Source organism: Erinaceus europaeus, chromosome 9 (assembly GCF_950295315.1).
Source record: "Erinaceus europaeus chromosome 9, mEriEur2.1, whole genome shotgun sequence".
Taxonomy (NCBI): domain Eukaryota; kingdom Metazoa; phylum Chordata; class Mammalia; order Eulipotyphla; family Erinaceidae; genus Erinaceus; species Erinaceus europaeus.
This window is the reverse complement of record NC_080170.1, coordinates 55,811,588-55,839,533: the sequence shown is the minus strand read 5'-3', so window position 1 is coordinate 55,839,533 and position 27,946 is coordinate 55,811,588. Positions and strand designations below refer to the sequence as shown.

General features: G+C 41.3%; 1 long non-coding RNA gene across 1 annotated transcript; it reads right to left on the bottom strand.

Annotated features, from left to right (window-relative positions):
* Positions 1-27,622, bottom strand: LOC132540211 (uncharacterized). The gene is made up of 4 exons (XR_009551420.1): positions 26,970-27,622; positions 25,009-25,137; positions 17,736-17,817; positions 1-94 (listed from the first exon to the last, which is right to left on the bottom strand). It is a non-coding gene; the product is annotated as an uncharacterized LOC132540211 (long non-coding RNA).
* Positions 27,623-27,946: the final 324 nt, after the last annotated feature.

Here is a 27,946-nt window from a genome sequence, read left to right as displayed (position 1 = left end):
TCTGGTTGTAGTCCACTGTAAGTATTCAGTAGTGGCATAATGTGGAATGGCAGCACCAGTAGTGGTTTGGTTGAGGTCACCATAGGTGATATGGCTGTAAGGAATCAGAAGAACTATCAAGAAGTGTGAGTATAGTCCTAGAGGTTCCAGGACTAGGAGAAATGAGGACCCCAAAGAGAATGCAAGGAGTTTCTTGTAGTCTTAGAGTTTAGAATAGGAATAATCCATTGTTATTGAAACATCTTCAAATTTTAGATACTGACAGGGCTAAATGGCCTTGATCTGTCTGGTTTAAAGTTGTAGTTGACTTTGATATATTAAAAGCTGTATATTCAGGTTTATTTTTAGAGCTCCTTGAACAGTTTAATGCATTTTAGAGTTTGATCATCTTACAAATCTAGGTACTCTTTACTTGGGCTAAAGCAAATGTTTTTACTTAGAACTATGGGCTAAGCAGTTAGGGAACTTGAAGTATTACATCTACTTCTTCTCTGACATGTCACTGAAAGTCTGTGTCCACCCCACCCCTTATACATACCCCTCAGTAACCACTATAGTTTTTCACAGTTTAAAATCTCTGTTCCCTGCTTTGTTTTGTGGTTACCATAAGTGTAACAACTAACATTGTGTATCTAGAAAAGTCTTTTTTATGTTTATTGTGATTAACAAACATTTGTTAGCACTGCTTTGTCCTTTAATTCCCTCCCCTATTTGCTTGTTCTTTCTTATTTTTAATGTGATTCTAGTCTACAGCTATTCACTCCACTTGTAACGTGTATTCCTTTGCTTCCTTCTTTCTTGTGGGACTCAGCTTAGTAGTTCTTGTAAGGCAGGGTTGATTGTAGCAAATTCCTTTAGTTTTTGTATATTTGAGAAAACCTTTATTTCTCCCTCATATTTGAAAGCTAAGTTTTCAGGATACAAGATTCATGGCTGCAATTTCCTCTCCTTAGAACTTTGAATATATCATTTACTCTCCCCTGGCCTCTCAGGTTTGTGAAGAGAAATCTAATGAATGTCTTCTAGCTCTGCCTTTGTATGTAACTTTGTTCCTTTCCCTAATGGCATGAATTTTTTTTCCTTGTCCAGTTTTGATAGTTTTACAATGTGCCTTCGCATTGGTCTTTTTGTATTTATAAACTGGGATGATCATTCTGCCTCTTGAATGAAAATGTTCTAATGGTTTCCTAAGTGAGGGAAGTTCTCAGCTAAAATTGCTCTGAAAATGGACTCTGGGCCTTTGGCCTTGTCCTTCTCCTCAGATTCAATCTTTTGATAGATTGTGCAATTTCACAGAGTTGCTTCAATCTTTCTGAACCATTCCTCTCCCTCATCTTTGAATTGAAAGAGTGGGCTTGCTATATCTTCTAGATTGGAAATTATTTCTTCTGAATGTGTGGGTCTACTTCCTAAGCCTTCTACCTTGGCATGAATTGCAGTTAGAGTGTCTTTTACTCACTGGAGTTCTGTTTGAAATTTTTCTTTCATGATTCCTAACTCCTTAGTGAGTTCTTATTGAAATTCTTCTTTCAAGCTTTGAAGACTCTTAGTGAACTCTGTCATGAGTTCCTCTCTTGTGTGTTTTAATTCCATAGTAAAATGCTCTTTCAATTCTTGCTTAGATTCTTGGAGATTCCTCATAATAAGCTTTCTGTAGTATATCTCTGAGAGTCTCTCTAAATCTGTAATTCCTTGGATTTCCTCTGTTTCATTTCTGTCTGGCTGATATGGCATAGTTAGCTGGTTAGTTCTGTTTCTTTGCTTTCTCTCTCCCTCTCCCTCTCCCTCTCCCTCTCTCTCTCCCTCTCTCTCTCTCTCTCTCTCTCTCTCGTTATTGCTGCCCAGTAGGTGGTGATATTGTGATTTTTAGGCTTCTCTTGTTTGTGTGATCCATGGCAGGTGGGGTGGGGTGGGGGGGTGGTTGTTTTGGGCTGTCTTGTGGTCATAAATGCTCTGTTTTATGTTGTGCCTTTGCCTTAAATTTAGAAAACTAAAAAAAAATTTTTTTTAACTGAGTCAAAGAAAGGTTTTAAGCCCCTTTCTCTTTCCTTCCAGCACTAGCAACAGCCTTCCATTACTTGCTGCACTTAAAGTGAAATTGCCAAAATGGTGCAGATCAGCACCACAACACCCAGAACTCTGATTTGACTTTGCTGTTTTTCAACCCACAACCCTTTTTGCCCCAACTGTACAGAAGCTCCCACCTGAGGCTGCAGATCTTTCAGCTATAGATTATGACTTCAGTTGGGTCTCTTGTATTTATTTGTTGTTTAAGGAGAGATGATTCAACCCAGTTATTCCATGGTCTCACCTCTCCCTCTCACCTCTTAATTTGTTGTGATCACTTTTCTACTATATATTTTTTTAACACATTACAGATATTCATATGGAAACCCTTGTTCTGGGTCCTTTCACCTGTTGACTTTGGGCCATATTTTTCTAGTCCATCACCTTAACCACCCAGCCATGACTACATTGGGCCATATTTTTCTTCTTTGCACAAGGAGTAACATCTGCTAATGTGTATGATAATTATAAATAAATATTTTTTCCTTTTTTCTAATTTTATTTATTAAATTATTTGATAGGACAGAGAGACATTGTCAAAGGGAACAGAAGATACAGAGGGAGAGAGCTTGTGAAGCTTTCCCCTGCAGGTAGGGACCAGGGTCTTGAACCCAGATACTCACACACACTCTACTGTGTGCACTGAACTGGGTACTCCCACCCAGCACCAGTGGTACATTATAGATACTGTGCATCTTAAAATGTTCCACCATCAGATTTTTTTCTAGCAAGCAGTTAAGTTTCTGAGTAATCATGCTGAACTGGGGGAGGACTGATTTATCCAGTTTTAAGGTATGTGTGTTCCTATTTTGCACTTAGTCATAGGAAGAATCCCTTATTCCCCAGAAGTAGTCCTGCCTCTGGGATACTAAAGGATGGTCCCAGGCCATCTCTAGTATGGCCCAGTGAAGTACCTAGACACTGTGCCCTCTCAAGTTGGTAGAAACTGAGTCACATCTTACTGGACCTCTACTGTGGATATCTGATGGATTCCTTGAGTCTCCCCTTCACATCCTATGCTGGAATTTCTGAAGATCCCAGAGCTATTTATTTTCAGGTCTGGTACCTCTCTCCCACTGTTTCCCTCTTCCCCAAATGTTCACTATCAGTTTCCAGCACTCAATAGTATTGAGACCCTCTGAATCCATTGGCCAATGAAGCTGCAGCTTTCTGCCTTACTTGAAGTCATCTTGCACCCTGTGGACCAGACAGTGCCCACAGGAGAGGGCCTTATAAATATGGCCATGACCACACACTGTTCTGCTCTCTCAGAGTACACTACAGTTTCTGCCTGTTTCTGACCACTCTCAATGCCTTAGAGTATGTGTAAAACAATATTTCTATAAGGTTCATAATTATCCTCTACATCTGACTTAGTCTAATGCCTACCTTCATTATTTCTCCATCAGTAATTTTGTTTTCCTTATAGTAAAGTAATAATTGCAGTTATTGTTTACCATTTTCCTGGCAAGTATAATAAGGCTGAGAGAAGTAAAATTACTTTCTCAAACATATTCTTCTTGCAAATGGTGCAGAGTTTGAATTTAAGCCCAATATGTTAGCTGCACATTTCCAGCACTAGGTACTAGAGTGACTCAGGATACAGATGGAAAGTTCATTTGTGCTCAGGGGAAGCCCAGTGAGTCAGAGTTCAGTACCACCTGTTTCTATTCAGTCTCTGCAGGAAGTAAGTACAATAACACTGGCACTTTACTCCATCCAAGCTGACCAAACACACCCTCTGCCTGCACACTTGTTTTCCCAATGTCACTGGGCTGTGTGCAGTCACTGTCCCTCCCTTCAAAGGCAAAACAGCTGACTGGGCAGTAGCAGCAGCACTAGGTGACCATACTTAGGTGGAGTGACACTGCACAGTCACCTACAAAGAAAGTAAATCCTCAGAAGAGAGAAAGTGACTTGGTGATCAGTAATGGCTGTGCTAGTCAGTATAGCCTCCCTTAACAGAGTGCCATAGATTGGTAGTTGGCATGACAGAAATGTTTTCTCATAGATCTCAAGATGAGAAGTCCAAGATTATGGTTCTGGCCAATTTAGTTTCTGTTGAGGTCTCTTTTACTGCTTTCCAGATGAATGCCTTCTGGCTCCACCCACACATAAGCCTTTATCCAACACAAGTGTGACTGGAGGGAGGGAGGGAGGAAGAGAGGTGAATTCTTGACCTGTTATTACGTTTTAAAACATATTTATTTCATTTGACAAGATAGAAAGAAATTGAGAGGGTAAGAGGAGATAGGAAAAGAGAAACAACGTTGCTTCACTGCAACGTTGAAAGTACTCCCCGGCAGGTGGGAAGTAAGGGCTTAAACCCAGATCTTTGTGATTGGTGACATATATGAACTGAACCAGGTGTGCCACTGCCTGGCCCCATCTGTCGCCCCTTTTCTTAAATTTTTTAAATTATTATTTATTTCCCTTTTATTGCCCTTGTTATTTTGTTGTTGTAGTTATTGTTGTTGTTGTCGTCATTGTTGGATAAGACAGAGAGATATGGAGAGAGGAAGGAAAGACAGAGGTGGGGAAGAGAAAGACAGACACCTGCAGACCTGCTTCACCACCTGTAAAGTGACTTCCCCTGCAGGTGGGGAGGGGGGGGCTTTAACTGGGATCCTTAAGCCTGTCCTTGCGCTTTGTGCCACACGCGCTTAACCCACTGCTCCCTCTGTCTCCCTTTTATAAAGATATCAATATCATACAAACAGTATTCTACCTCCACACTTCATTTCATCCTAATTTTCTTCTGAAGGTCTCAGCATAATACCATCCTACTGGGGGTTAAAATTTCAACATGTGAATATTATAGGAAACATAGTTTAGTTACGTAACTGCTAAACACTGGTCTTGGTCTAAGGATGGAGATCACTGATAGAATATGTACTTTGCAATTAGGACACTTAATTTAATCCCCACAGGGAAAACCAGAACCCATATAACTTGGCTCAGTGGTAGAGTGTATGCTTTGCATGTGTGAGGAAATGGGTCCAACCCCTGATTAATATAAACAAATAAACACTGGTTTCCTTGTGCTGTCAGAAATGACTGGGGCCACAGTTTTCTGAAACCATCTCCCTTTCCCATGCTTCCCCACTAGAGGGTAGATATTGATTGAGTTTGTCAAGGAGGGCTTTTCTTTTTTTTTTTTTTCCTCTTGGTTTTAGGGAAAGCCTGAGCAAGATTACTTTATCCTGTACTTTTGAATTCAGATCTTTTGGGATCAAAGTTAGTATACCACTAGATACACTGTAGTTTTTATTTTTTTTTATTTTTTTTAATATTTATTTTATTTATTTATTCCCTTTTGTTGCCCTTGTTGTTTTATTATTGTAGTTATTATTGTTGTTGTCGTTGTTGGATAGGACAGAGAGAAATGGAGAGAGGAGGGGAAGACAGAGAGGAGGAGAGAAAGATAGACACCTACAGACCTGCTTCACCGCCTGTGAAGTGACTCCCCTGCAGGTGGGGAGCCGGGGTTCGAACCGGGATCCTTATGCCGGTCCTTGTGCTTTGCGCCACCTGCGCTTAGCCCGCTGCACTACAGCCCGACTCCCAGTTTTTATATATTTATTTTGCCTCCAGTGTTATTGCTGGGGCTCAGTGCCTGCACCTTGAATCCACTGCTCCTGGAGGCTACATTTTCCCCCCTTTGTTGCCCTTGTTGTTTTAGCCTTGTTGTGGTTATTATTATTGTTGATGATGATGTCATTGTTGGATAAGACACAGAGATATAGAGAGAGGAGCAGAGACAGAGAGGGGGAGAGAAAGATAGACACCTGCAGACCTGCTTCACCGCCTGTGAAGCGACTCCCCTGCAGGTGGGGAGCTGGGGGACTCAAACCGGGACCCTTCCGCCAGTTTTTTAGATAAATGCAAAGTGTAAGTCGGTGTTTGTAGCAGCATCATTCACAATATGAAATAGGTAGAACCAATCAACAGATATGTGAATCAACACAGTGTGGCACATGCAATGGAATATTACTCAACCACTAAAATGAATGTGACTTTAACATAGGCTATGACATGAGATTTCTCTCATCCAATGGCATGAGCCTGGAAAACACTTAGTGAAAAAAGTCCGACAAATATAGAAGACCTTTTGGTACCTGGAATAGTCAAACCCACAGAAACAGAAAATGAATAAAATTTACCAGGGGCAAGGGGGAGAAAAGGTGCGATTGTGTCATGAGTGCACAGTTTCCATCTGGGGTGATGAAAAGTTTTTTGAAAAGGATAGTGTTGTGTTTGTTAAACTTTTGAGTATTTTTAATGCCTCTGAAATCTAAATTTTAATTTTTAAATTAAGGCCTCTGAAATGTAAATTTTATCTTTTATAATAATAAAAATATTCTGAAGTGTAGATGAGAAATAGTAAACTAGTTCATTGTGATCTATACCATTTTGCCTAGGAATGGTATAGGACTGGTAAGGAACTTTGATTTGCATTTCCAAGATGAAATCACAACAAGCCAAGATGGCAGCTCAGCAGATCACAGTTACCTAGAGGAGAGGAGAAGACCACTAACACACTCCAGGTTTATTATGTCTACCCTGAGTCTTGTTATCTGAGAACTTGGTATTACTCATCAATCAGAAAAACAGGTAGTATGGGATGGTCTCACTCTCAGGCAGAAGTTGAAAATCAAAATCAGAAGAGAAAACACAAGTAGAAACTGAACTGGAATTGTCCTTATGCAACCATTCTGGAGTGGGTTGGGGGGAGAATACAGGTCCAAAAAGGATGACAGAGGATCCAGTGGGAGTTGTATTGTTATATGGAAAACTGGGGAATGTTATGCATGTACAAACTATTATATTTACTGTGGAATGTGAAACATTAATTCCCCAATAAAGAAATAAAAAAGAAAAGGAAAACAGGTAGTTTTAAGTTTCTACTCTGATACTTTCTGTCCTAGGTATTGCTGGGAATTATCTATAGATACCTAAAGTGTGACTACTAATCCCAAGGATTTTACAATCTGGTTGGAAACAACAGTTTAATCACATATAAAACACATGGTTAAAAATATAGGATGTAGGTTGGGGGAATTAAAACTGATGTTTTGTAACACAAAATTCAGCAAGGGCTAATTAGACTGTGTCAGGCCCCCAGCCTTGAGAGGGGTGTTGGGGTAAAAAGGATGACAATTGCCAAATCTTTGTGCTATTGATGTTAACAGGCCTGTGGCCCCAGCAAGAGGCTAAAGGATTTATCAAAGCTCACCATGAAAGTTGTGCTAACTGGATTAACTGCTAACACAAACTGTGGCTATGGATGGGATTAGACCCAATTGAGGTGAATTAGTTTCCCTTTTTCATCCTATTTTTCCTCTCTTTGTAATTTGACTCTTTGGCAGTAGGCTAGAAGGTGGGTCTGATGGTAGGGTTCCTTGGAGTTAAAGAAAGCTTGTGAAAGAGATTATTAAGGGTCTACACACACACACACACACACACACACACACACACACACACACACATCTACACACACACACACACACACCCTACCATACTGAGTGGTTTCAGCAGAAGCCACTCAGCCTACCTTCCCATCACCAGAGCTCCTAGCCTACTACTGCCTATACTTAATATGGCTTTACTACCGCTGAAATCTGAGTGACTGGGAACCAGAGCTCCATATCATCCCACTGTGGAGGGAATAGAGCAGCTTGTTCTGAGAAACTGTTCAAGATAGCTGAACAAATGAAACACATTTCCAAGTTCTCAATCATATGATGACTCCCTTGATGAGAATGTCAACAAACCTTCCCTGCCTTCTATTTTCCTGCCTCTTATTTTTATTCCTTCCACATTTGAGTATTGTTAAAGGATTTAAACTTAAGTTCTGGGATTAATAAAATGAATCAAAAGCTCAAGGATGATCCTTAATAAATGTTTTTCCAAACAGAACTGAACAGCCCAGCAAATTCTCTTACTGTTGGGAGTTTCTGCTTGGTGCTGATGGCTCTACTTTCTCTCTAGTCTGCATTTTGCTCTCAAGGAATCCTCTAGTCCAAAGATGTCCATCCAACCTCTTAAGTAGCAGCAGCATGAGTGTCCATAGCTTTGTGTGCAGATCCTTTACATTCAGGCCCTTCACATCCCATCTCCTCTTTTTTTTTTTTTTATTTAAGAAAGGATTAATGAACAAAAACATAAGGTAGGAGGGGTACAACTCCACACAATTCCTACCACCCAATCTCCATAACCCACCCCCTCCCATGATAGCTTTCCCATTCTCTAGCCCTCTGGGAGCATGGACCCAGGGTCGTTGAGGGTTGCAGAAGGTAGAAGGTCTGGCTTCTGTAATTGCTTCCCATCTCCTCTTAGACATTGTTCTAGCTCCTAGAGTCTCTTTATCTTCTGCAGCTACCTCATGCTCTGTTTGTTGTTTTTTTAATTTTGACACCAGAGTTATTACTGACACTCAGTGTCTATACATGCTGCCATTCCTGGTAGGTATTCTTTTTTATATAGGTGTAAGTTTAAAAATATTTTTATTGGGGGATTAATGGTTTATTTAAATAGTTATAGATGCATGCACAAAATTTCTCAGTTTGCTGCAAAACACTCTCACCCCCAGAGTAATCCTCCTCCACCATCATGCACCAGTAGCTGAAAGCCTCCCCAACCCCCCAACCTCACTCCCCACCCTATGTCCTTTACTTTGGTGCAATACAACAAACCCAGTTCAAGTTTTACTTTGTGTTTTTCCTTTCTGTTCTTATTTCTCAACTTCTGTCCATAAGTGAGATCAACCAGTACCCATCCTTCTCTTTCTGGCTTATCTCACTTAACATGACTCTTTCAAGCTCCATCCAGAGAAGGAGCCAGAGACAGACAGAAGAGTAAATACACATAGCACTGCTTCACCACTCATGAACTTTCTCCTTATAGATGAGGGCTGAGAGCTTGAACCTGATCCTCATATATGGGAGCATTTGTGCCCTATTGAGTGAACTACCACCCAGCCCCATTTTGTGATTATTGTAATAATGAAAGTACACACAACAGATTTAATCATCTGCTCCTGGGTCATGCTACCTTTATCCCCCTGTGTGTCTTCTCTCTGTTTTAATATTATTAGAAACTTTACTTGGCTCTTCTCCATCTCACCACGTACTGAGTGATTGCTTTTGTAACCCATCAGACATATTTTATTAGGCTCCTGATCTTAGTATTGCCTGAAGTGGGTTAAGAATCTCTGCCTTCATTACTGCAGATCTCCAGTTGGCACAGATGCTCAGCCTCAGTTCAGCTCTGTCTGTGGCCAGGGCTAAGGCTCCCTATGTGACTGAAGGAAATGCATTACTCAATGACTGAGGCCTGGAGTCCTGTTGTGTTTGCAGCTAAATCATTGTAGTAAATATATGCAGACATTGTCATTCACTGGCTTTTTGTCTGTTTGGTGTAGACATTTTGTTAACTGCCACAACCCTTTTGTGCATCAGAGAACCTGAGATACACACACACACACACACACACACACACACACACACACACACACATATCTGTCACTTGGATAGTCATTAAGAATTAATGAGTAGCCTGGTTCCATGGTAAGGATTAGGCTCAGCATCTGGCTGGGTTGAGAGGGTATCATGTCCAGGGTTGTCTGGAAGTCTGTGGGTGGTGAAAGGAGCCAGTCTGACCATTTATCACTGAGATCAGGTCTGTTCCCCAGAGAGCAGGGCCTTACTGTCACTCACCTTCAGAACTGGGTTTGCCATAGGCAAACTGTCCCTGTGGGATCACACTAGTCCTCTTAGACTCATTGCCAATGTAAGCTGAACCCCAGAACATTGGGTTCCATGGGGAGGGGAAATTTTCTCAGAAATTACTTCCAGAATACGCTGGCTGATTTTAGCCTAGTGCAATTCCTGGACTCATAGCACCTACTTACTTCATGTATTTCAAAGACAGCTCTCAACTGAGTTCCATGCAAGGGGATTTCTGACTTCATCATCTACTGGTGGTTTTGCTTTACAGTTTAGAAATGAATGGTCTGACTTCAAATCCTAGGTTAGGCAAATCCTAGTTCCTGCATAGTGGCTAGATAGAGAGGGAGTTGAGAGCTTGTGCTCTTAAATCATAGGAATAGTTCCCTGTGCTCACCTGCTCTATAGCCTAGTGATTTGTCTGCCCCAAATGTCCCTCCAACTCTTCTCTGTTGTCTATAGAGTCCCTCTGACTGAGACACCACTACCCATCCCAGGATTTTTTTTTTATCCTCTTCTGAATTATAGTAGTTACTTTCTGAGTTTTGCAGAGGCAATACTGCATCTAAATGATTAATAACTTGGAAAAGGGCTGTGTGTTTGGTGATGGATTAGCCACAGTGGAAAAGGAACAGCTGGAGGCCAGAAGCCCTGGAAAGGCAATGGCCAATGCACACTCTACCCAGATATGGGTTAACTCCCACCAAGGTCTCTGTTTGGGCATAAAACTTCATTTCACCACTACACATCCCTGAATTGCCTGGGCTTCCGGGGGCCTGTCCCTGTTTCATCATCAAATTTACCAGTGTAGGTTCCTATGGTCTGGTTTTCCCTTTAAGCCCCAGGACCCAGGTTTTGACCTTGACATTGTAAGTCAGCTGTTACTCTTGCCACAACCCAATACATTTCTATACATCACATTTTCTCATATGTAAAATTGCAACAGCAGACCCTGTGATGGGAAGAGGAGGTGATACTTGCAATATCTTATAAATTGAAAAGTTATATGCAAAGGCAAGAATCAGCTTTTTTTTTTCTTTATTGGGAGAATTAACAGTTTACACTCAACAGTAAAATACAGTAGTTTATACATGTGTAACATTTCCCAGTTTGCCACATAACAATTCAGCCCCCTCTAGGTCCTCCTCTGCCATCATGTTCCAGGATCTGAACCTGCCCCCGACCTGCGTCTTTTACACCCCAGAACAATACACCAAGCCCAGTCCAAGTTCTGCTTTGTGTTCTCTTATTTTTTTCAACTTATTCTTTTCCCCTCCATTGGAAGCTTCCCTTCTTTATTCCTCTGGAAGTATGGACCAAAAATCTCTATGGGATGCAGAAGGTGGGAGGTCTGACTTCTGTAATTGTTTCTCCACTAGTCATGGGTGTTGACAGGTCCATCCATACCCCCAGCCTGTCTCTGCCTTTCCCTAATGGGGTAGGACTCTGGGGATGTGGGGTTTCAGGACACATTGGTGAGGTCATCTGCCCAAGGAAGGCAGGTTGGCATCACGGTAGTATTTTTCAACTTCTGTCTATGAGTGAGACCATCCCATATTCATCCTTCTCTGACTTATTTAGGAATCAGATTTTTAAATAAAATTTTAAAATTATCTTTATGAAGTTGGGTGGTGGTGCACCTGGTTAAGTTTACATGTTACAGTGTGCAAAGAGCCAGGTTAGAGCCCCTGGTCCCCACCTGCAAGAAGAAAGCTTTGATAATGGTGAAGCAGTATTGCGGATGTCTCTCTGGCTCTCCCCTCTCTATCACTCATTTCCCCCATTGATATCTGGCTGTCTCTATGCAATATACATATATATGTATATGTATATGTATATATTTTTTTAATTATCTTTGTTTATTGGATAGAGATAGCCAGAGATTGAGGGAAGTGGGAGACAGAAACAGATTGAGGGTAGGGGAGATAGAAACAAAAAGCTTTCCCCTTGTAGGTGGGGACTAGACTTTAACCCAGGTCCTTGCACAATAAAATATGTATACTCAGACAGGAGTGCCACTACCAGGTCTCATGGCAGGAATCAGTTTTATGACTATAAATATATGGGTTTTTTTTAAGCTTAGAAGAAGGAATTCTATATGACAACTTGAAGTCATGAAGTATATGGGCAGTGCTGCTACCAGAACAAGTCATGGAGGTAACATACTTAGCTAACTTAATGGGTACTTTTCAGAAACTTCTGCTAGAAGCTGATTTTGCCTGCATGGGTATTCCTTGTCATGTGTGTGTGCATTCAAACACAAGGTACTTATATTTGTATGAGTTATTAACTTGAGGATAGAATCTTTGATCTTTTATTGCATGTTATAATGATTATGAGTCACTTAGTAAGTCACTTTTTTTTTTGCTAAAACTATGTTACATTAGTACTATGCACTATTCACTATGAGGGGGAAATACAGATATCTTTGATTCTTCCCTGTCACTACTCTGTTTGCATCTAACATGAGTGAGATGCTGTCCCTGTGATGACTGATCTACCATGTTGGGTGATGGCACTTGTCACATAAGAGGCCTCCATGTTTGTCACCCCTCATGTTGGATGAAGAGCCTTTAATTATAGACACGACACTCTGCTCATAATTTTGGAGCACCTGCAGCACTGCCAGTCTACACTGTTCTATCTGATATGAAGCTTGAATTTGCCATCCCAGCCACTTGCTAGGTACTACTGGCATTGTGGATGGCATGATAAATAAGAAATCTTGGTTGAGAGTAGATAGCATAATGGTTATGCAAAAAGAATCTCATGCCTGCGGTTCTAAAATACCAGATTCAATCCCCCACAGTACCATAAGCCAGAACTGAGCTGTGCTCTGGTAAAATAAATAAGAAATCCATGTCCTCATGAATACTGGCAATACATAAATATGAGTATGTGTGTGTGTACATATGCATGTGTATATGGTAAGTTTTCAAAAGATAATCAAATGGCCTATCACAACAGAGACTACCTAGCTATAACTATGAATAGATGATGTGATCAAGAAAGACTACCTAGCTGTAACTATCAATAGATAATGTGATCAATAAATTCTATTTCTGAAGGTGAGGCATTTAAGCTGAGGCTTGAATTTCAAGAAGAGGTGAATCATGCCAAGATTTACAACAATAAGAAGAAAAAGAAAGCCAGTCTAGCTGGTGCTTCTAAGTGGAAGAGTAAGACAATTAAAGATCAACAGGGTTAAAATACCTATGACACTGTAGACTCTTTCATTCTAAGTGTCTCAGCAGTCTACTAATGTTTTAATGAGGCATTGAATCTTCTTCTAGCGTTTGCCCTTCTTCCGTAGCCAGTCAACAGCATCAGGTTGAGCCTGATGTAAAGTTTCGAGACCTCCTTTGAATCTGGAGAGGTGGCAGTCGTTGACTATGTGGGTCATAGTCTGTCTGGAGCCACAGGGGCAGTTCGGGTCGTCTCTGGCTCCCCAGCGATGGAACATGGCGGCGCACCGGCCATGGCCTGTTCGATAGCGATTGAGGAGGGCCCAATCATAACGTGCTAGGTCAAAGCCAGGTTGACGCTTGCAGGGGTCTGTGATGAGGTGTTTGTTCTTTACCTCAGCTGACTGACAACTCTGTTTCCAAGAGTCTGGAACAGAGAAGTTCAGTGTAGGCGTAGGGGACCAGATTGGGTGACGAGACGTCAAGCGTTGGACAGGGTGGGCGAAGATATCTGCATATATTGGCAGGTCCACTCGAGCATAGATGTGAGAAATGAACTTAGATGATGCCGCATCCCGACGAATATCTGGCAGGGCGATGTTGCTAAGAACTGGCAGCCATGGAACCAGGGTGGAACAGATGGTTCCAGAAATTATCCTCATGGAGGAATATAATTTGGAATCGACCAAGTAGACATGGGGGCTACAGAACCATACTGGGGCACAGTATTCTGCAGTGGAATAGCATAATGCCAGAGATGATGATCGTAGTGATGATGGAAGCGCTCGCGCCCCATGAGGAGCTGGCCAGTCTTGCAATGATGTTATTCCTCGCGCCCACCTTTGCTGCAGTTTTTATGAGATGTTAGTGAAATGACAGAGTGTGATCGAGAGTAACGCCAAGATAGACTGGCTGGGCTTCATGCCGGATTCTCGTATCGCCAAGCTGCACATTAAGCTCACGCAAAGCCGAGGCATGGTGTAGATGGAAAACAGATGATACCGTTTTTGCAGTGCTAGGGATTAGTCGCCATTTTTTACAGTAATCAGATATCAGAGACATGTCTTTCATGAGTGTTTCCTTGAGGATGTCAAACTTGGATGCCTGAGTTGCACAGCAGATGTCATCGGCGTAGATGAACTTCCTTGAAGAAGTTTCTGGGAGGTCATTGATGTAAATATTAAATAGCGTAGGAGCCAGAACAGAGCCCTGGGGGAGGCCACTTGAGACAAGTCTCTATCTGCTAGACTTGTCACTCAGATGCACCCGGAATCTTCTGTTTTGGAGAAGAAACGATATAGTGTTGGCCACCCATGGAGGCAGGCATCTTGAGATCTTGACTAGGAGACCACGGTGCCAGACCGTGTCATAGGCTGCTGTGAGAGCAACAAAGACAGCACCCGTCTTTAAATTCTTCTGGAATCCATTTTCAATGTAAGTTGAGAGGGCCAGGGCTTGTTCGCAGGTAGATCTTCCTGGCATTGAATAAGGGACTGACACATGTTATCTTCTGCTGAGTCATCTCCCTGGCCCAATTTTTATTTTCTGTTCTTAAAAGGAGAAAACTAGAGAGGAGGGAGGGAGAAGAGAGAAGGCAAAACACCAAAGCACTGATTCACCATCCATGGGGTTCCATCCACTTTTTCTTTGGTGCTCAGTGTGGTGTCATGGAAGGCATGAAGGCTGAGCTAACTCCTTGGCCCTAGAAACTCACTTATTTAAAGTTGTAAATTGGGGAGGCTGATACACCTGGTTGAGCGCACACATTCCAGTGTTCAAGGACTCAAGTTAAAGCTCACAGTACCCACTTACATGAGGAAAGCTTCATGAGCAGTGAAGCAGTGCTACATGTATCTTTCTATCTATCTATTTCACTCTCATTTCCTTCTAAATTTCTCTGTTTCCATCCAAAATAAATGAATAAAAATTATAAAAATTAAAGTTGTAAATTGATATACTTTAGTATGTGGTATACTTTAATATGTCAATAGCTTATTCTGGCTAATTGTGAGCAACGGATTAAAGAAATGAGATGGTAATGAACTAAGGGAGACATTCAAGGAGGTATATCAGTAGTCCAGATAAGAAATGATAGCACTGGGGACAGGTGATAGCACAGTGGGTTAAGTGTACATGGCCAAAGCGCAAGGACTGGCATAAGGATCCTGGTTCCAGCCCCCGGCTCCCCACCTGCAGAGGGGTTGCTTCACAGAGAGTGAAACAGGTCTACAGGTGTCTGTCTTTTTCTCCCCCTTTCTGTCTTCCCCTCCTCTCTCCATTTCTCTCTGTCCTATCCAACAACAATGACAGCAACAACAACAACAATAATAAACAACAAGGGCAACAAAATGGGCAATTGGGGGCTGGGCAGTAGTGCACCAGGTTAAGCGCAAATGATGTAAAGCTGAAGGACCTGTATAAGGATTCCAGTTCGAGCCCCCGGCTCCCCTCTTTCAGGGGGCAGGATCGCTTCACAAGCAGTGAAGCAGGTCTGCAGGTGTCTATCTCTCCTTCCCTCTGTCTTCCCCTCCTCTCTTGATTTCTCTCTGTGCAACAACAACAGCAATAACAATAATAACAATTAACAACAAGGGCAACAAAATGGGAAAAATGGCCTCCAGGAGCAGTGGATTCGTAGTGCAGGTACCAAGCCCCAACAATAACCCTGGAAACAAAAACAAAATGAACAAAAAAAAGTAGTGACAGAGCTTGGTCTAAGGAGGTAATAGCTGAGATAGAGCAGGAGAAAAAACTTAAGGCTTATGTCAAAGTTAGTTTAAAATTGGATTGGGGGGGGTGAAAGAAAATAGGATCTGTTGTAGCTGTGTTTTATTATGTTTATTCATCTATCTCTCTAGACTGTAGGCTTCTTGAGGTAAGAAAATGGTTCTATAGGTATACTTGACCTCATCACAGTGTTTCATAGAGTGAGCATACACTGAATGAATAAATATATGCACACAGATATACAGTGAGCAAGTAGAAACGTATTGTCTTGAAGAAAGTTATCCTTTTCTATTTAAATTTTACAATACCTGTGTTTGTATGTTATACATTTTTATTTCACTCTTTATAATTGAATTTTAACAACATTGAAGCAGCAGGATGCTAATTTATGTCAAAACCAAGACTCTAATGACTGATCTGAAATGACATAATAGCCTCCCACAGCAGCAGCTCTACTTTGCCTAGGTAAATTCTGAGAACTTTTTCTTGCATTTCCTTTTCCCCCCTATTAAGCCTGTTTCTCCCAGCAGTTTAGCATCTGGACATGGGTCAGTTGAAACTGACTTAATACTGATTGATCATTGAGAAAAATAGAGTAATTGAGTCTGGGAATTCCAACTTTGAGTTCCATCAAGTTAGACTTTCTGTATGGACTTTCCAGCCCAGGGAACTAGACTCATTGAACAGGGACTGGTATGGTTGGGGGAAGATTTAAATTGGAGCTTATTTTCCATGGCCTCTGGAAAGCTGCTGATTCATCTTCTAAACTAGGCCAGATCAAAAGCAAAACTGAAACAACTTTCTCAGGCTTTTGTTCTAGAAGAAAGAACCCTGGCCTTCCCTATAGAAATAAAGTGGATCATGGGTTGTATCATTTCATTGTGGCTTTGCTGGGAACTTGAAGTGTCAGTTTCACTGTTGATTTAAAGCATCAGAGTCTCCCTTGGAGATGCTAATATTATGATGAGATTGCCTTAGATGACTAAAGTGCACACTGATGCTTTAAGTTGATAATCTTTACTCTCTGAATAGAACCCATGGAATTATAGACCCTTTTCTAGGTTAAAGCCAGGCATAAGTTAATAAGACTTTTTCTTTTTATTAAAGTTCTTCATTAATAATAGTCTTTACTTTTGATCTAAGCTTGATTTCACATGCCTACAGATGTTTTAGAAGTACAGTTTTCTAGCTTTTCAGAATATCATTTTACCACTAGCCTCTTCCCCAAAAGCACTAGTACCCCTCCAGCAGCATCCATGGGACTCCCAGTCTCTTCCTCCTTTGTTAACTTTAGTTCTAAAGTTTAAGTCCATAGTCTTCATTGGAATTTGCTTATCTTCCTGATTTGTCTGTTTGCCTCCTCCGAGTGAAGTCTTTCTACATTTATATGTGTCTCTTTAGTGTTTCTTGTAGGTTGGGTTTAGTGGTAATAGAGTCCTTTAACTGTTGCTTCTTTGAATTTTTTTTGGGGGGTCTCTCCAAACATGACTGATACCTGGACAAAGTATCTTTGAGTGGAGGCCTTTTCCATTCAAAATTGATTATATCCCACCAGTCATTACTATCCCTTTGAGTTTCTATAGAGAGATAATTGACAGTCTTATGGAAATAAGTAACTCTTTGTTTTTCTTTGCCAGCTTTTAGAATCTTCTCTTTGTATTTGATCTTTGCCATTTTAATTATTATATGCATTGATTATCTTAGGTTTGAATTTCTTTTCCTTGGAGCTCTTTAAGTGTGCTAGAGCCAGTGATATATCTCTTTAACTTGGGGGAAAGTTCTCAGCTACTGTTTCTTCAACTAAGAATCTCCCTTCCTTCTACCCCTATAATATAAAGCTCTTTCAGCCCATTATGGTCCTACTCCAGCCAGAGGATGAAATCTGGTCTGTCATTAATGTAGTAGTGATAGTGCATTGGAGGTCAGCCAAATTTATTTCTCTCTTCCAGTATTCATTCACAAAACATCTATCAGAATCTCAGCTTTTCACATGAGGAAGTACAGGCCTAGAGAAAGGAAAGAGACTTACTTGATTTTAGTCATTTGGTGGTAGGTCCAAGATGAGATAGAAACTGGGTATTTTAATTCTGTCTTCCTTGTCCAATCACCTACTTTAAACAAACAAAATGATCCTTCACAATTCCATCATGATGTAGTCACTTTCTTTTACTTCTTTACTGGGGGATTAATGGTTTACAGTCAACAGTAAAATGTAATAGTGTGTGCAGATATAACCACTTTCAATCACAGAAAAAGGAGATGGGAGTACTACATTCTTGGGAAAAGATCCCATTTTCTAGCCTCCAATCGTTGACTGCAGAAGAGCTTGGAGGACTAGAATTAATTCACCCTAATTTGCATTTGGTGAGTTCAGGACCATCAGAGTAAGAAGCAGAGATTTATGAATCTGGAGCTGGCTAATTCAGATTGAGATGCATTTCATGGAACTGAGAGTGAAGAGCTGCTTTGGCACCAATATCATGAATCTAATTGTAAAAAGGCCTGAAAGGCCTTTTAGAGCAATTCTGCACTAAGTAATAAGACTGGCCCAAATTTGAAAATTAGAGACTAACACTATCCTGTTATCTACTAAAATAGTTTAAGTGTTACCTGGTGGATATCCTTAGTTAATTTTATTGGAGTAACTAATGAGATGATAAGAATTAATATATAATTTAAAACATAAGTGCATGCTTTTAATCTTCATGAGAATGCTTGAAAAATAATTTTCCCTGAGATTTCTCAAGTATTTCCTCTGGATGTATTAAAATACTAGTTTTTTCTTTCTTTTTTTTTTTTTTTTTACCAGAGTACTGTTCAGCTCTGGCTTATGGGATTGAACCTGGGACTTGAGAGCCTCAGGCATGAAAGTCTCTTTGCATAACCATTATGCTATACCCCCACCCATTTGTTCTTTTTAAACACTTGGCTCTTTTGCATTGGAGGCAGTTTGGCTTATGTCTTAAGTCAAATTGAAGTCAGAATGATCCTATTTCACTAAATTTTAGCTATATAGTCCTAGAAAAATTCTTTTTTCTCAATAGTAAAATGGCATAATATACCTGTTTTGGAAGGATTATTATAAGATTCTAATCAGGTAGCAGCTGTTACATAATACTGGGTGAAGGCTAGAATTACTTATATTTATGGCTATTAATATTAGGCATTCTGAACACATCACAAATTCTATATCAGCAGAATGGCAAGTCTGTCCTCATTGTGTTGATTATGGTAAGTTTTATTGACCTTAGCAGACCCAAGTCTGACTCTCCAAGGGGGAGACTGGACACACATTCCCAGAAAAACCTCCCTGAATTTTAAATTACTTAAAATCACCCACTTGAGAGGACATGAGTCCCTCTTTGACAGCCATGGCCATTATTTTGATGGAAGGTTCCTTCCAAAGCTCTATTTCACTGTAACTGTGTCCCAGCCAGGCTGCAGCTACTCACACTTTCAATCTATTGACTTGCCAAGGGGAATTATTTATGTGGCACCAGCAATATGCTCTGTACTGTGTGATAATAATAGCTTGAGTTTATTTGGTATCTTTCCTCCAAGGAGTTGAGAGGACATTCAAATACACAGGCGAGAACAAGCTGCCAAGTTGTTCCCCCTAACTTGTAGCATGGGGTTTCTTCAAAGCACCTTGGGTTGATGAAAATGTATGCTGGAGAAAATGATAGTGGGATTAGAGATGAGGAATCAAGGGAGTGGATGGAAGGAGAAAAACAGAAGAGAGCAGAGAAATGACCAATAGTGAGGATTCTAATTCTACTGCAGTAAGGAAGCAAGAAACATCTCTGAGTAATAGTGCAGGGACCATCAGAGTGAAAGATGCCTCAGAAGCACATCACACTTATTTCCTTTGGGAGCCAAATCCTCATCTGGTATTCAAGTATAGCCATAGCTAAGTTCCTCCATGCTGTGCAGTTTTTTCTCTTTTGTTACCAAACTTTTCTAATTAAACTACCAATCGTCAGTACCTATAACTCCGATCTTACAAGGAAAAATTGACTTAAAATGAACTTCAAAATAATACAAACTAATGTCTGATAATGAAGTCACAACATTGTGAGGAGTGATATAGATAATGAGATAGAGGGCCTTACACAGCCCTGGCTATGGAAAGCTCAATGCTTCTCAAGACAAAACAGCCCAGTGTTAGGAAACTGTAAGAAAGTTCTTCCTTCTGTTGACTTGAAATCTGTTTTTCTTTCTTATAAAATGCTTCCTAGCCATTGTTCTATGTGATTTACACAAATTCCCAAGGTGATATATTATAAAAGTTCCACTGTTTTGGGTGAACTTTTACAGATAGATGAGAGAGAGATAAATAAAGAGAGATGATAGATAGATAGATAGATAGATAGATAGATAGATAGGTAGGTAGATAGAACATAGATGATGTATAGATGGTGAAAGATGGAAAATGATGATATAAGATAGATCAATAGAGATCAATAGATGATTGATATATCAATGGAGATAGATGATTGATACAGATAGATGATAGATACATACATACATACATACATACATACCACAGCACTGAAGCTTCTACCAGTGTGATGGGGACTGTGCCTCAAACCCTGCTCCTAGGCACAGAAGACCAGGTACCTTCCCAGGTGAGTTATCTTGCTCAACCCTAATAATTTTGAAAGATAGACGTCATAAGTGCTGCAGCCATAGCCAAAGGTAAGTCTGTTTGATTCCAGAGCCTGTTCTCTCCTTCTTGACTAATGGAATTTCTTTCCTTTTCAGCAAACAGAACCCCACTAACTTTGTAGGTTACCTCAAAAACTAATTCTTCTATGAAACTTTTTTTGGCAACACCATACTGGGATGCTTAACTCCCTATTAGGAGTCACTGTAATGATTTAGTGCTTGTGGCAATTACTCCATAGTGTTGTACATCATAAAATCTCTTCTACAGTGGACTCAAGCTTCGTGTGAATATTCTTTTGCTCATTTTGAATCATACAGTAGCAGAAGTGTAAGCGACAGAAGGGTATTAAAACTGAGCTAGTTGGTAGCTATGTGAGTATTATCTGAGAACTCTGAATTACCTAAGGTGGCTTACCTGAATCAGTTCATGCAATCTAAATAAAACCATGTGAATTTCTCAGCCCCACTTTACAAAAGAGAAAAACAAAAGCACAAAGAAATTAGTTACAATAGGGGTGCCAGTTACAGGTTCAATTAGTTAAAGCCCAAAAGCCCTTGAAATGGAAATTTACTCATTAAGGAACTTATTTGTCAGCTTATTATTTGTCAACTTATTTGATCCAATTTGAGTAAGTTTCTCGCAAATACTGATTGGACCTGATAGACTGTGTATTATTATTTCTCACTTAATTATAACTGTTTCATTGCAAAACTATTTCTGTTTAATTTGTAAGGATTGCTTCTGACCTTTCCAAGGATAGCATGTGTAATATTTACATATTGCATTAGAGTGTTGTGCAGTACTTTATATTTATATGATACTTTCCCAATGCTGTCCTCTCCTATGTTTAGATAAGCATCTGACTCTAATGCTTCTGCAGAAAAGACTTAGATCTAGTATTTAATGAAGAAGGAGCTGTACTTCAAATCAGAATACCAGAGTCTGGATTCATAAGATTGACATTTTTGTGGAAAATATAAAACCAAAAGCCAGGGAGGACAAGTAACCTGGCCAGTACTATGTAGTAGACTGTGTGCTTTTTGTTTCTGAGTATATTTTTCAACATGGAGCCTTTTCCTGTATTCATTTTGTCTCCCAGCTGGACCCTCAGATCTTTGGGGCAAAGGTAGGATCTAAGACACAGACACACACTCCCTCTTGAGCCCCAGGGTGTGGGCTAAAAAAAAAAAAAAAAAAAAAAAACAGGTTTATAGTCCCAGGGAGGACTGTGTGAGAGAATCAGCTCCATCAATCACTGGCTACTCTTTGTGGCTGGACCATCTCCTCAGTATAAGCAGAGAAGACAGCACACAGGGCGGAAGAGGATATAATGGATCTAAAGGTGGTACGGAGCACAGGTCAAATGTCCCTTAATAAAAGTTGATGGTTTGAATGTCACCTTGAAGTGGCAATCATTCCCTGTGCTCTTATTTTTGTTGGAATGACCTCTGTGACAGCACCTCTGGTCTCACTGTTTACTACAAGGTTAGGAACAAGCCCTTCTGGATGCTCTGTCTTGTCACCATCCATCCACCCTAAGAGTCAGTGAGGCAAATGAGGTTACTAAAATGATTAATCTTCCATTCCAAGAAGTGTTATGTTTGGAGTTTGACTTAAGAAACCTGATTTTTAGGCTGGATGAAGAAAATTCTCACAGAAAACAACTTTCATATTTACTATCTAGGATGAATATCTAGCTATTGATAAACTGTTACTATCAATTAACTTTCATATTTACTATCTAGGATGAATATATAGCTATTGATAAACTGTTACTATCAATTAAGCATATGACATAGTCCTTCCCTCATTTTTTAGGGAGACCATACTGAGTAATTTAGAATGAGCATCTGCTGGGCTTCTGGGCTTTGATTTTCCACTATATGATGTGCACTAGGTAGAGCCACAGGCTTGGATTATCTGGAGGTGGGGAGCACCAGTTGGAAGACTACCTGCACAAGACTCACTAGGGAAGCTTTTCTAGATATGGGCTCTGGGTTCTAGTCCAGAGGTTTGGGACTCAACAGTTTTGTTAGGATGTATGTATTTATGTTTTGGGTTTCTAAATGGTTTTGGCACATAATCAGGTTCTAGAAATTACTGTGAACAAAATACTGGTTTAAAAGAAGCTGGGGGGTGGTCGGGCAGTAGTGCTGTGCGCACATGGCATGAAGTGCAAGGGCTGGCATAAGGATCCAGGTTTGAGCCCCCGGCTCCCCACCTGCAGGGGAGTCACTTCACAGGTGGTGAAGCAGGTCTTCAGGTGTCTATCTTTCTCTCCCCCTCTCTGTCTTCCCCTCCTCTCTCCATTTCTCTCTGTCCTATCCAGCAACGAACAACATCAACAATGGCAATAATAATAATAACCACAACGAGGCAACAAGGGCAGCAAAAGGGGAAAAAATGGCCTCCAGGAGCAGTGGATTCATGGTGCAGGCACCAAACCCCAGCAATAACCTTGGAGGCAAAAAAGAAAAGCTAGGTGTGGGGGGGTAGGCAATGGTGCAACCAGCTAAGCACACATACTACCATGTGCAGGGACCCAAGGTCAAGTCCCTTCCTCCCCACCTGCAGGGGGGACACTTCGCAAGTTATGAAACAGGTGTACAGGTGTCTATCTTTCTCTCTTTATCCCCCCCCCACTTATCAATTTCTTTCTATCCTATTCAATAAAGAGAGAGAGAATGGGGGGCACTGGGAGTGGTAGATTCATAGTTCTGGTACCAAACCCCAGTGATAACCCGGTGGCACTAAAAAAAAAAAAGATAAAACTAAAAGAAGAAAGGAGTCCAATTATTATTTACATTATCTTGTTATGTGGGGGTTTATGTTAGTCTTTTATAAGCCCTGGTTCCCAGGTTTCTCAGTTGTGCTATAGGAAAGCAGTTAGATCAGCTCTCACTTTTCCTGGGGTTGATGTTCATGATTATTTTTTCAGTTCTGAAAACAGCAACTGACACTGATGGTTCTAGACTTCTTAGGAGGATAGCTGTTAGAAGCTCGGTGATGGTACACCAAGTAGAGTACATGATGACCTGGGTTCAAGCCCTAGATCCCTCCTACCTTCAAGAGCTGTTGAACAGTACTAAAGATGTCTCTCCTCTGTTTCTCTCTCTCTCTCTCTCTCTCTCTCTCTTTCTTTCTCTCTCATCAAAACAGAGATAAAAAGAAAAAAATAGTGACTGGGAAATTGGGCAGGCACTGAGCCCCACAGATAATGCTGGGGGGAAAGATAAATAATAACTGTTGTCATTTGCCACAGTAGGTGTGATGCTGTAATGCAAGATATAACTATCAGCTTATAACTGTTGAGTTCAACAATTAAAAAGAAACTGGAGACAGAGTTGTTTGAAACATGTCTTTGTATCAAAAAACACATAGCATGTGATCTTCTCTCTTAAATTCCAGAGTCAAAAGTAAGGTGTTGTTCATCATAGCACAGTGTCATATGACAGACTAAAAAAGTAGCCTTTCCTTCTGGTGCCACTGAAACATCAGTCATATTCCTGCAGCTCATCCTGTCCTCCTCTTTCCAAGCACAACTCTACCTTCTGCTCTTAGCAGTTGCTTCTTTGCATAGTGCAGGGAAGTGGATTAGCAGGATTTTATCCTTTTATGACATGCTTATTTAATTTAGCATAAGTCCTACAGGGCCATCCACATCACATCCTATGACAGGATTCCCTTGCCTTATTTTCAGCTGAGTAGTTTCCTACTGTATGAAGCGACTACATTTTTTCTACCCTTCCATCTACTGATGGACTCTTGGGATATCTCCTCTTCCAACATGGATGTGCAAAGATCTCCTCAAGGCCCTGGAAGAGAATCTATTTGGAAGTAGATCTATTTTAATTTTGTGAGTAACATCAGTCTGTTTTCCATGGAGGCTGCACCACTTCACCTTCCCAAAAGCATACAATTGTTCCCATTTCTTCTCCTTGCCAACACTTGTTTCTATTTGGGTAACAGCCATACTGTTGGAGATATAGAGGTTTTGACTTGCATTTCTCTAGTGATTAGTGATGCTGAACTTTTTTCCATAATCCTATTTGTATACCTTCTTTGGAGAAATGCCTGTTCTAGTCTTTATCCCATTTTAAAATTTGGGCTATTTGTATTCAATTCTTCCCCTGCATGACTCAGGTGAAAAAAAGCCATGTTGCTCTCCTCAGTATCCTAACTCCATGTTGTCATTTGTGTGCGTGCTGGTGAAGTATCCTGTTGGCTGAGGGAAGACAGTGTGTGAGCCTCACACAGAGAGATAGTCCTGATGGTGGGCTAGAGTTAATAGACACATCTGACCAGGTTCTGGGAGAAGCTGTGCTGGGGTGGGGGACTTAGCTCATTAGTGGTCCCAGAACAAAGAGAAATCACCCTGCTGTCTGGACTAGTGGCCCCAGGTCCCTTTTCATGTGGGCCACGTTCTCCCTCTATGCCCCCAGGTGCAAGGCATGATGAGCCCAGCACTTTCACAGTGCAGATAGGTAAACAATGGCCAGATCCCTCTGTGAGAACTTGCCCAGAGAATGGTCATGCCCATGACAGGTGGCATGCCAGCTAGGGCTCAGTGCTGCCTGTGGACTGTGGAGAAAAGACAGAGTCACCAGATGTATCCACATCAAATATATCTCACCTGGTGCGTATGGACGCTGACAGGTCAGAACTCTGCACTTGCTCTTGTAATTGTCTTTCTCCTCCACTGGACTGGGAGCCTCTCTGGGGGGACGTGGGCTTGTTTTCTCTGTTGTCCTCTGTCTTTGACCTGCACACATAAAGTCTATAATACATGCCTGCTGGCAGGCTGGACAAGTAAATGAATGCCCTAATGCTGAATTTATAAACAAGATAGACAGCCCGAGTAGTTGTCCTCCCCTGAAGCAAGCTGTTCTACATTTTATATCATAGAACACACAGTCTAGATTTTATGATAACACCAAGTGCATTTTTCCCTCTCTGTGTACAAAGGCAGAAGGTCCCCTGACCTCTAGGATAACATTATAGAGTGACAGGACTGGGACTAGACTGGGGTGAGTCCTGAGCTTGACAGTGCATCTGACCATCCATGTCACTGACCAGAGATACACCCCTGTGTTCATACTTGCATTATTTACAATAGCAAAGATACGTAGGCGACCTAAAAGTACATCAACAGATTACTAGATAAAGAAGCTATGGGATATATACTCAGTGGAGTACTATTCATAACTAAAAAATATTCTGGGACAAAATGGATATAACTGGAGGTGATTATGTTTAGTGAAGTAAGTAAAGTGAAAGAAAACTACTGGATGATTTCACTAATATGTGGGATATACAGACTTGAAGCACATGAACTTGAAAAAACAAACAAAAAAAAAGGTCAACCCATATCTAAGACCTTGGGAGAACTATGGTGGTTATCATTGAGAGAGTGGAGGCATAGAACTTTGGTGGTGGGATGGGTGCAGAACTATACCTCTGTTATCTTATAATCTTGTAAATTATTAAATTTCTAGTAAAAAAAAATACTTTTAAATACTGTCCCACCCTACCTTGTCTCATATTCTTTCTGCTCTCATTATTGCCTTCTTTCCCCACCCTTTCCCTTTATTAGGCCCTTGGACATTTTCCATATTGAGAGAGGGCGGCTGGCTCCCAGAGCCTGACTGACTCTGGCAGGACACCTAGGGGTTAGTGCTAGTAAGTCAGATGAAGCCTGTTTAGGACAGGCTTGTTAGGTCTCTCCCCAAACTCATCCCCAGATATCTGTGATCGAAGGCAGCCTGCAGCTTGCTGACACTGTTGTGCTCTGGCCATTCATTGGTGGTCAGGTTGGGGATAAGAGGTTCACTCTGCAACCTTGTTTAGTGTGGGTGTCCTTCCTACTCCTGATCTTGTTGTCTGAGAGGCACAATTCACTCCTGTGGGCTCCAAAGGCACCTTGATTAGTGAAGTGGGTAAAGCTGGGCAGCAGTGACCAAGAATGCTCTGTGTGACACAGAGAACAGGAGAGGGGCAGAGGTGGGGCAGGAGGGTTAGAGGCACTTCTCAGGCAGGAAGATTCTTTGAATCTTCAGGTCCTTCTGCATGTGTGGATTTCACTGATCCCAGCTGACTTTTTCAGATACAGAGAAGAGACAGACAGGCACAGACACACCACAGCAGTGATGTTCCCTCCAGTGTTGTAGTGTCCCCATGTGGTATACTAGGGACTTGAGCCTGTGTCACCCATGTGACTAGGCAGGCACCCCACCTGGTGAGTTCTCTCTTCCTCCCCTCAGTGGTATTCCTGATGAGAGCACAGAGACTGCTCAGGCTGTGTTGTTGCTGGAGCTTCTGTCAGCTCACCCAGTCTACAAAGACTAATCTGCCCACCTCTCATGATTCTGGTGTCTGGGAGTCCAAGGTGCAGGTATCAGCAGGTAGGCTGCTTTCTGAGACCCCTCTCCTTGGCCGGCAGAGGGGAGCCTTCTCTGCATGCCCTCCCTCACATGGGCTTTCCTCTGTGTACAGTCCCAAGGTCTATGTGAGTGGGGCCAGCTTCCTTTTGGTAGAAGGACACCTTTCAGATTGGTTTGGAGCTCACCCCAGAAGCCTCAGGTGAACTTATCTTACCTTATGGAGAATTTATCTTCAAGTGACATTCTGAGTACTGTAACTTCAACATGTGAATTTAGGGAGGGTATAACTTAGATTATAGCACTGCCCTAGGCTCCCATAGTTGCTGATGGCTGAGAGACTAAGCTCAGACATGGGTGAAATCCATGTGGTAGAGTGAAGGGGTGATGAAGAAGGTGAACTTTGGGATGAAGAACTAGCAGCCTTGAGAATCCTGGGGTTTCATGCCCCCGTTTCCTCCTGTAGTGACAGGCAACCTCTCATCCTGCTGGGCAGCCATGGGATGAGGCAGAACTACATTGTAAACCTTTTGTCCGAGTTCAAAAAAACCAAATCTACAATTGCATGTTGAAGTCATGTATTAGCAGAGGTGCATGGAAGATCATTATTGCTGTTTGATTTTTGTGCAGAAGCCATGAAGGACATGACTGAATGCAGGGTATACTGAGCAGTTTAGAGGAAAGCTTTCTGCTTCTACTGTCTGGGAGAGGTGCAGATAAGTAGAACAGCAATAGAAGAGAACAACCAAAAATAAACCTCGCCATGGAGTAAGGGACATTTAGTATACCAAGCACATGCCAGGCGGCCCGGTTCTGAGTGCTTCACATTCATTAACTGTCTGATTTCAAAGCAGCCCTGTGAGGTAAGCTGTCATTCTATTCTTTTTCCAGAAAGAAATTGGTACAGAGAGGTTAAAGTATTTCTCCAAACTACTCAGCGAGTGCACAGAGCTGGGAGCTGAGCCAGGGTCCCTGACTCCAGGCCTCCTCTGTGTCCTAACTCCCAAGGGAGACCTCAGAAATTTGGAAAATTTTCTAGAACAATCCATGCTTTTTTCAGATGCTTTTAAAGTCACTATATGCATACATGTATGAGATATGTGATTGTAGATGTGGAGTCTGTAGCTAAGAAGATAAATGTGGAGAAGCAGTTTCCAAATCAGTGTTGTGAGTGGCTTTGCAAGGACCCAGATG